The sequence below is a fragment of the Aegilops tauschii genome, chromosome 3 (assembly GCF_002575655.3).
Source record: "Aegilops tauschii subsp. strangulata cultivar AL8/78 chromosome 3, Aet v6.0, whole genome shotgun sequence".
Taxonomy (NCBI): domain Eukaryota; kingdom Viridiplantae; phylum Streptophyta; class Magnoliopsida; order Poales; family Poaceae; genus Aegilops; species Aegilops tauschii.
The window spans coordinates 383,591,843-383,603,005 of NC_053037.3; positions in this window are offsets into that span (position 1 = coordinate 383,591,843).

The window sequence follows — 11,163 nt, forward strand, 5'->3', positions numbered from 1 at the left end:
TACATCCAACTAGTGATCTTGTGCTACTGTTTTGGCACTGCCATGAGAAAGCAAGAATGATAGTGTTTTTGCATCTCCATTTAATGCCACTAATAATTTGAGGCAATGTTTTGGCACCGCTACTACCACTGATAAAATGAAGAAATAATACATTTAAAATAGAGCTACTGTCTTAGCTACCATTTCATTTCCAATGTAGATAACTTAAAGAAGGCGTATCCGGCAAAATCAAGTCCATGTGCACTGCATCAATCACATAGCATGTGCACTAAACTAGTTGAGTCGATCAGGCCTACCGTCGAGGATGCATGCAGGCCCCCTCTCTCCCTCGCGGCATGGCGGACGCCATAATTTTTGTTGAACTGCACAAAAAAGAGATTAGAATGAGTCGACGCTCCTCCTTCTACTGCCGAACTGATCAGTATTGTCCTTTATCCACATGATCGTGCTTTGTCATACTGTGGTAACGTTGCTTTTTTAATAAAGCTATTCTATCACAATCTTTTTGTCATTTTGAAAATAAAGTTGCTTCAGCTAGTGCCACTATTATAGTAAGCATGCTCTTTCTCTATTTGTGCTAACAGGAATACTCAACTACAGATGTTGGAATGGTCTTGGGTTGTGACACGGCTAGCCAACATAGATTTAAACCCAAGTTTCACTTTAGCCAAAGGCTCCGAGTGCTGTGCGTATGTGCAAGCTAAGCAACATCGTTAGCCTCACAAGCCTACGAAGGAGAGACACCTGGCACCACTAGAGCTCATCAGCTCATACATTCAGATCTGTGCGAGATGAGTGGTGCCTTGACTAAAGGCGGAAAGAAATATTTCATGACATTGATTGATGATTTAACTAGATTGTGCTATGTATATTTGTTAAATACTAAGGATGAGGCTCCACACCAGTTCAAAATCTATAACGCAGAAGTTGGAAGTGGTAGTGCCACCAGTGATGCAGAACATTTATCTGCCAATGTTTGACCTGCGTGGCGTAAACAGGACTGGTTTAAGTTTCAGCAAATCTTTGAATCAAATTTCTTACACGAAGAATCGGTTGATTTTTATTTATTTGTTCACATTCTCACAATGTTTTAGTTTTACAGTAACTATTGGCTGTGATATGTGAATCATTCAGGTGTGTAGGCATCTTTGTTGTACTTATTATTTGAATCTTATGGGTTGGTTGTGAATCTTGCAAGCTGGGAAACATGACATGATGATGCAAAGGATAGCAAGCATAACAAGCTGTTCAAACTTGGTATTATTGTAATTGTAAAAGTATGGCAAATGAGCTGATCATGTGCGTCCTGAGAATAATAATTCTAATTGTTTTGCGTGTCAATCCTATTCATTGATAGAAGGAGCCAATGCTTTGCTTGTTTTAGGAATAAAATTTAAGTAAACCGAATAAAATTTAAGTAAAGTTACCCGCTCGTGAACGGACATGTGGCCGGAATAGGTTTCTCGGCTTCCAGGCCGGTTTAATGGAGGCGTTTGAATGCGTCGAGGAGGCATGTTCTTCCGAGCGTATAGCGGGCGAGAGAGGAGGGGTAGTAGGAGTATAACTGCTGCCGCCTGTACCCACTACGTTTACTCGCGATAGCAGTTCCCAAGAGTTGAAAAACTAACTGCCGCAGCCGCATACTCACTACGTTCACTTGCGATTGCAGTTCCCCAAGATTGAAAAAATGAACTGCTGCTGCCGCCCCCAGTACCCCACTACACACCGATCCCCAGTGTAATTAAGGATCCCTCCGCTCTCCATATCTGCCCATCGTCTTCATCTTCCCCCTGCCGCCAATCCCCACAAAACGAGAACTGCCACATCAACTCTGCATGCGATGAGACTCCAATGGCGATCCGAGGGGTGAGCCTGCTGGATATGGACTTCAGCAAGGAGTTCGCCTTTGAGTTCGCCGTTCAGACCCATGGCAGCACCAAGTTGAATATGATGTACACCAACGATCCGTACTCGGTGAAGCTCTGCCTTGCTAAGTTCAAGCAGTACCTACAGGAGGAGAAGCACAAGGTCGCGGGACTAGACCTGTGTGCCCATCCATCCATCTCATGGCAGGGACCAGCGGATCGGCATCGCCCATGTATGCGTGCGGGACGAGGTTCTCGTCTACCATTACTGTAGGGCCATCAAAGGTTCTAGAGCATTCAAACATTTCATTGGCATCGCCGACTGCACCTTCGCTACGGTGGAGAGCAGGAAAAATGCCACTGTGCTTTACGATTCGGCCATCTGGTGCAAAAAGCTCGGTTGCATCCAGAAGCATTACAAGATCGTCGGCAACGGGCAGGAGAAGGACTCCATGGTTGACCTCGCCACGGCCATCATCGACCCCTGCTATGCCAACATGAAAGAAGACCTGGATACGACAGACCTGAACACATGGAAGGTACCTCTGAATCTAGCCTACATCACCTACGCGACCAAGGACACATACGTATGCTACAACATGTACAGGCGGATCTTAGACATGAGGGTGTGTCTGCTTCCCGTAACCGAGGAGTACACGGACAGCCGCAACGTCCTGATCAAGTGTGCCAGGAAGATCTAGATGGTGTACTTTGTCAGTTTAAGCACCTTTATCATCTGTGTGTTTCATGCATTATCTTATGTGTCGTAATTATATGTTTTATCTGAAATATTTCGTCTAAGAACCCATTAACATGTTCGCCTTTTATTTTTTGAGTGGCTATTTGCTTATGTACGTAACTAGTTCATTGGGCTGCCGTGTTTCCTTTTTTCAAGGTCCGGTAGGTATCAACTGGGCTGTGGCCGCCCAGCGCAGGTTTCTTTTCTTAGGACATCCGCGGCCCACAACATGATTATGGGGATCCAGCAGGTGTATCATTTTTAGTGCGTTTTTTCCTTTCCTATTTTCCCCTTCTATAATAGTATGTATATTTATATTTATATTTTAAACAACCTAAGGTTCCCGTTTGACCTGTCCTTCATCCAACCTTTATATAGACCTTACCACTTCCTTTTTATTCCTTTTTATTAATCCTATCTCTGATTTTTCTCCCACTTCTTTTTTGAGGTAATCTGATTTTTCTCGCACTAGTTTTCCCTAGAACCAACTCAACTGTCCCACATCTGCCTAAAAGATAATAATACCCCACGTCTTATTGACTCATCAAATGAAAATATTATTTTTATTTCGTAAATGACAAGTTCTTACAAAATAATAATAATAATAATCATAATAATTGTTTAACAATAAGATTGCAAGTTAATTCCTGGTGAACATAAGCTTTCTAATATTTTACTGACCAATACAGTAATAGATGTGCAACCACGTGTCCATGTTTTTATAACATTTCTCCGTCCAGCCTAACATGATAACCCGGCCCAACAAATCCATGTATTTCAAAAAAATATTGTAAATGGGCTGTAAATTCTAACATAACATACAAATGGGCTGCATAGACGCTACATTATTGTTTCACCGAGCCCACCAAATGGACTCGCTGACATGTGGGCCAATAGGTCGAAGCCTAAGCAAGGCGTTGAATTGACATCCAACGGCCGACCTTCTTCTTCAATCTCTCGTCTTCTCCCTCTAGCACTGGCGGGACCGCATGATCCAGCCTCCGGCCTCCAGCGGCACTGCTTCGCGCGCCTCGGAGTGAAACACTATCCCACGGATAGCCAGGCCATCCCTTCACTCCTCCGCACCTCCAGTTATTCTCCGTCGAGTGTATCTCTAGCTCGCACCCGAACCAGTCACGTCTCGCACTCCTGTCCGTCTGCACCTCCACTGCCGCGTCTTCCCCATCTCCTGGTCGCTCCCGTCCGGGCCTCACCGTCGTCCACCACCTTAGTGCGCTCAGCGCGGCATGGTCAACATGATCAACAAGTGAGAGTCGTCGGAAGACAACTGTACATGGAAAGGCTGACAGTGCGGACGCACCACGTCCATGGACGCACGCATGCAACTGCCTCCTTTTTGCGCGAAAAAATAATGTTTCCTCCCCTTGATAGCTGGGACCCACCAGCTGTTGGAAATATGCCCTAGAGGCAATAATAAAGTGGTTATTATTATATTTCCTTGTTCATGATAATCGTTTATTATCCATGATATAATTGTATTGACCGGAAACTCAAATGCATGTGTGGATACATAAACAACAACATGTCCCTAGTGCGCCTCTACCGGACAAGCTCGTTGATCAAAGATGGTTGTGGTTTCCTAGCCATAGACATGAGTTGTCATTTGATAATGGGATCACATCATTAGGAGAATGATGTGATGGACAAGACCCAAACTATAAACGTAGCATATGATCGTATCAAGTTTATTGCTATCGTTTTCAGCATGACAAGTATATGTTCCTATGACCATGAGATCATGCAACTCACTGACACTGGAGGAGTACCTTGTGTGTACCAAACGTCGCAACATAACTGGGTGACTATAAAGGTGCTCTACAGGTATCTCTGAGGGTGTCTGTTGAGCTGGCATGGATCAAGACTGGGATTTGTCAATCTGTATGACGGAGAGGTATCTCAGGGCCCACTCGGTAATACAGTATCACAATGAGCTTGCAAGCAATGTTACTAATGGGTTAGCCACGGGATCTTGTATTTTGGAACGAGTAAAGAGACTTGCCAATAATGAGATTGAACTAGGTATGAGATGCTAATGATCGAATCTCGGGCAAGTAACATACCGATGGACAAAGGGAACCGCGGACGGGATTATCTGAATCCTTGACATCAAGGTTTGACCGATAAAGATCTTCATAGAATATGTTGGAACCAATATGGACATCCAGGTCCCACTATTTGTTATTGATCGTAGAGGTGTCTCGGCCATGTCTACATAGTTCTTGAACCCGCAGGGTCTACACACTTAACGTTTGGTGACGATATAAGTATAGTTGAGTTGTTATAGTGGTAACCGAAGGTTGTTCGGAGTCCAGGATGAGGACGAGGAACTCCGGAATGGTCCGAAGGTGAAGATTGATATATGTGAAGAAGGGTATTGGAGTCCGAAAGTGTTCCCGGGGTACCGGGTTATGGCCAGGAGAACCGAAAAGGGTTTCGGGGACCTCGGCAAGTGTTGGGGGCCTCATGGACCAAGTAGAGGGAGCACATCAGCCCACTAAGAGGTTGTGTGTCCTCCTCACCCCATCCCACGATCACCAGAGGAGGTGGGGCGCCCCCCTCACCCCATCCCACGATCACCAGAGGAGGTGGGGCGCCCCCTCACCCCATCCCACGATCACCATAGGAGGTGGGGTTCCCCCCTCACCCCATCCCACGATCACTAGAGGAGGTGGGGCACCCCCTACGGCTGCCTCCATCTGGCTTGGGGGGCAAGCCACCCTAGGGTTTCCCTAGGGGCGCCCCATCTGTGGTGGCCGCCGCCCCCACTAGGGGAAACCCTAGGGCGCCCCTAATGAACCACAAGTATAGGGGATCTATCGTAGTCCTTCGATAAGTAAGAGTGTCGAACCCAACGAGGAGCAGAAGGAAATGATAAGCGGTTTTCAGCAAGGTATTCTCTACAAGCACGGAATTATCGGTAGTAGATAGTTTTGTGATAAGGTAATTCGTAACGGGTAGCAAGTAACAAAAGTAAACAAGGTCAGCAAGGTGGCCCAATCCTTTTTGTAGCAAAGGCCAAGCCTGGACAAACTCTTATATAAAGGAAAACGCTCCCGGGGACACATGGGAATTATCGTCAAGCTAGTTTTCATCACGCTCATATGATTCGCGTTCGTTACTTTGATAATTTGATATGTGGGTGGACCGGTGCTTGGTTACTGCCCTTCCTTGGACAAGCATCCCACTTATGATTAACCCCTCTCGCAAGCATCCACAACTACGAAAGAAGAATTAAGGTAAACCTAACCATAGCATGAAACATATGGGTCCAAATCAGCCCCTTACGAAGCAACGCATAAACTAGGGTTTAAGCTTCTGTCACTCTAGCAACCCATCATCTACTTATTACTTGCCAATGCCTTCCCCTAGGCCCAAACAATGGTGAAGTGTCATGTAGTCGATGTTCACATAACACCACTAGAGGAAAGACAACATACATCTCATCAAAATATCGAACGAATACCAAATTCACATGACTACTTATAGCAAGACTTCTCCCCTGTCCTCGGGAACAAACGTAACTACTCACAAATCATATTCATGTTCATAATCAGAGGGGTATTAATATGCATAAATGATCTGAACATATAATCTTCCACCAAATAAACCAACTAGCATCAACTACAAGGAGTAATCAACACTACTAGCAACCCACAGGTACCAATCTGAGGTTTTGAGACAAAGATCGGATACAAGAGATGAACTAGGGTTTGAGATGAGATGGTGCTGGTGAAGATGTTGATGGAGATTGACCCCCTCCCGATGAGAGGATCTTTGGTGATGATGATGGTGACGATTTCCCCCTCCCGGAGGGATGTTTCCCCGGCAGAACAGCTCCACCGGAGCCCTAGATAGGTTCCACCAAGGTTCCGCCTCGAGACGGCGGCGCTTCGTCCCGAAAGCTTCCTTCCTATTTTTTCCAGGGCGAAAGACTTCATATAGCAAAAGATGGGCACCGGAGGCCTGCCAGGGGGCCCATGAGGCAGGAGGGCGTGCCCAGGGGGGTAGGGCGCGCCCCCACCCTCGTGGACAGGGTGTGGTCCCCCTCTGGTGCTTTCTTCGCCCAATATTTTTAATATATTCCAAAACTGACTTTCGTGGAGTTTCAGGACTTTTGGAGTTGTACAGAATAGGTCTTTAATATTTGCTCCTTTTCCAGCCCAGAATTCCAGCTGCCGGCATTCTCCCTCTTCGTGTAAACCTTGTAATATAAGAGAGAATAGGCATAAGTATTGTGACATAATGTGTAATAACAGCCCATAATTCAATAAATATCGATATAAAAGCATGATGCAAAATGGACGTATCAACTCCCCCAAGCTTAGACCTCGCTTGTCCTCAAGCGGAAGCCGATAACGAAAAATATGTCCACATGTTTAGAGATAGAGGTGTTGATAAAATAAAATACGGACATGAGGGCATCATGATCATTCTTATAACAGCAACATATATATATATATATATATATATATATATATATATATATATATATATATATATATATTGTCATATGATTTCTTACGCTAAAGTAACAATCTATTCACAATGTAAAGTATGAATCAGAAACTTCATTGAAAACTAACAAACTATAATCTCTGTCATTGAAGCAATTGTAATTTATCATTACATCGGAAAGAGTCATTATAAGAGCTTTTCAGCAAGTCCACATACTCAACTATCATTTAGTCTTTCACAATTTCTAACACTCACGCAATACTTATGGCTATGGAGTTTTAATCGGACACAGAGAAAGATAGGGGCTTATAGTGTTGCCTCCCAACCTTTTACCTCAAGGGTAATGTCAACAATAATAATTTATGATTACTTACATCCAATTGGATATATATATATATCAGGATCTTTCCAACACAATGTGCTTGCCAAAGGATAAAGTGTAAAAAGGAAAGGTGAAGCTCACCATGACTCTTGCATAAGACATGAGACAAAAATAAAAGACAGGCCCTTCGCAGAGGGAAGCAGAGGTTGTCATGTGCTTTTATGGTTGGATGCACAAAATCTTAATGCAAAAGAACGTCACTTTATATTGCCACTTGTGATAGGGACCTTTATTATGCCGTCCGTCGCTTTTATTGCTTCCCTATCACAAGATCATATGAAGCTTATTTTCTCCACACTAATAGATCATACATATTTAGAGAGCAATTTTTATTGCATGCAACAATGACAGCTTACTTGAAGGATCTTACTCAATCCATAGGTAGATATGGTGGACTCTCATGGGAAAACTGGGTTTAAGGATATTCGGAAGCACAAGTAGTATCTCTACTTGGTGCAGAGAATTTGGCTAGCATGAGGGGGAAAGGCAAGCCCAACATGTTGGATGATCCATGACAATATACTTTATTTCAGATATAAGAAAACATAACCCATTACATTGTCTTCCTTGTCCAACATCAACCTTTTAGCATGCCATATTTTAATGAGTGCTCACAATCATAAAAGATGTCCAAGATAGTATATTTATATGTGAAAACCTCTCTTTCTTTATTACTTCCTATTAATTGCAACAATGACCAAAGTATGTTTGTCAACTCTCAACAACTTTTATTCATCATACTCTTTATATGTGAAGTCAATACTCTCCATAAGATCAATATGATCTGTTTATTTCTTTTTATTCTTTCTTTTATTCCCTCAAGATCATAGCAAGGTAACCAAGACCTCGACTCAAAACTAATCTTTATTATATGTAGCTCACTGACTCGATTACATAGAAGAATCATAAAGCAAAACTCAAAACTAGATCATCCCAAAACTTTATTCTACTAGATCAAGACATTATCAAAAGGATCGGACTAAGAAAACGGTAAAGATACGAGTGTGGTGGTGATACGATACCGGGGCACCTCCCCCAAGCTTCGCAGTTGCCAAGGGGAGTGCCCATATTCATGTATTTATGTCTCTTTCTTCGGGGGTGGTGATGTGATATTCTTGGTGATGATGCCCCTCAGGATACGATTCTCTTCCTCGAGCTTATTGACTTGCTGCTTGACGTCCATTATTTCCTTACGGAGGTTGCCTGTGACTGCTAAAGCTCCTTTCACCCATGGATGTTGCATAGCTGCGGGAGAACAAGTAACACTCTTTTTCATATTTTCATAAGAAAGAAATCTAACATTGGAAGGGATGACCGAGTTTGGAATAGCTGAGCTCTGTAATTCCCCCATCATGAATCCGGCTCGGAAACGAGAAGTAACTTCTTGATCCTCTTCCATGGCATCTATCCTTTTCAAGTCGGCCTCCATCTCTTCCTTCGTTGATGGCCCAAAGTGGTCAGCATCACTGTTTGCTCCTGGTCTCGGTGTCGGATGAGACACCCGACTCTCCCCAACTGACTCTTGAGAAGACATCTTGCTCTAATCTACGGTAGAAACAACTCAAAACGAAAAACAGAGGATATTTGCGTGGTACGGTGGTCAAAACCTTTGGGAGATTATATAATGAATTTTTATCGACCAAAAGAAGTATCGTGCAAGAAAACAGAGTCCAGAGGGCACACGAGGTGCCCATGAGGAAGGGGGGCGTGCCCAGGGGGGTAGGGTGCGCCCTCCACCCTCGTGGATGCCTCGTGTCCTTCTCGGAATACTTCTTATTTTCCTATTTTCTTAAATATTCCAAAACGGAGGAAAATTGCTATTAGAACTGTTTTGGAGTCAGTTTACTTACCGTACCACATACCTATTCCTTTTCGGAGTCTGAAACATTCTGGAAAGTGTCCCTTATGTATTCCTCCGGGGTTATGGTTTCAATAACATTGGTTTCAACATTTATGGGATTACCTGAGATATATTGTTTGATTCTTTGACCGTTCACCACCTTCGGATTTGTGCCTTCGAAGTTGTTGATTTTTATGGCACCGGAACGATAGACCTCCTCGATACGTAAGGACCTTCCCATTTAGAGAGGAGTTTTCCTGCAAAAAATCTTAAACGAGAGTTGTATAGCAAAACATAATCACCTACATTAAACTCACGCTTTTGTATCCTTTTTTCATGCCATCTTTTAACTTTTTCTTTAAACAGTTTGGCATTCTCATAGGCTTGGGTTCTCCACTCATCAAGTGAGCTAATGTCAAATAGTCTCTTCTCACCGGCAAGTTTGAAATCATAATTGAGCTCTTTAATGGCCCAATATGCCTTATGTTCTAGTTTGAGAGTAAGTGGCATGCTTTTCCATATACCATTTTATACGGAGACATACCCATAGGATTTTTATATGCAGTTCTATAGGCCCATAATGCATCATCAAGTTTCTTGGACCAATTCTTTCTAGATCTATTAACAGTCTTTTCCAAAATTAATTTAATCTCTCTATTAGTCAATTCTACTTGACCACTAGACTGTGGGTGGTACGGGGATGCAATTCTATGATTAACATCATACTTAGTAAGCATTTTACGAAAAACACCATGAATAAAATGTGAACCACCATCAGTCATTAAATATCTAGGGACTCCAAACCTCGGAAAAATAACTTCTTTAAGCATCTTAATAGAGGTGTTATGATCAGCACTACTAGTTGGAATAACTTCTACCCACTTAGTAACGTAATCAACAACAACTAAAATATGTGTATACCCATTAGAGGAAGGAAATGGTCCCATATAATCAATGCCCCAAACATAAAATGGTTCAATAACAAGTGAATAGTTCATAGGCATTTCTTGACATCTACTAATATTACCAATTCTTTGACATTCATCACAAGACAAGACAAACTTATGGGCATCTTTGAAAAGAGTAGGCGAATAAAAACCGGATTGCAATACCTTATGAGCAGTTCTATCTGTCCATAAGCCTCGGAGTGACACTTGCGTAGGATCTGTTCTTGTTCATGCTCAAGTACACAACGTCTAATAACACCATTTACTCCTTCTTTATAAAGGTGTGGGTCATCCCAGAAGTAATGTCTTAAATCATAGAAAAACCTTTTCTTTTGCTAGTATGTGAAACTAGGTGGTATAAATTTAGCAACAGCATAATCAGCATACCATGGAGCAGTACGAGAAGCATTTATGATAGCTAATTGTTCATCGGGAAATCTATCATTAGTAGGTAGTGGGTCATCAAGGACATTCTCTAACCTAGACAAGTTGTCTGCAATGGGGTTCTCAGCTCCCTTTCTATCAATAATATGCAAATCAAATTCTTGTAGCAAGAGAACCCATCTAATAAGTCTCGGTTTAGCATCTTTCTTTTCCATAAGATATTTAATAGCAGCATGATCAATGTGAACACTACAAAAACAAGACACATCCGTGACATTTTGGGCCGAACGAATTTTTTTTGTCATACTTATGACACTTCTATGATGATAACTGTGACAAAACCCGGTATCATCATAGATGTGGTGGGGTCCTACTTCTATGACAAAAAATCATTACAGAAAATGGGCTTTTCGTCCTGGGCGGGCTGGAGACGCAGCTGCATGACATTCTTTGGGCCGTCCATGACGGAACAAACCATGGTACAAGCGAGGGCGAGGAAAATATCGGGGTGTTCCCGGTTACGGTGGGTG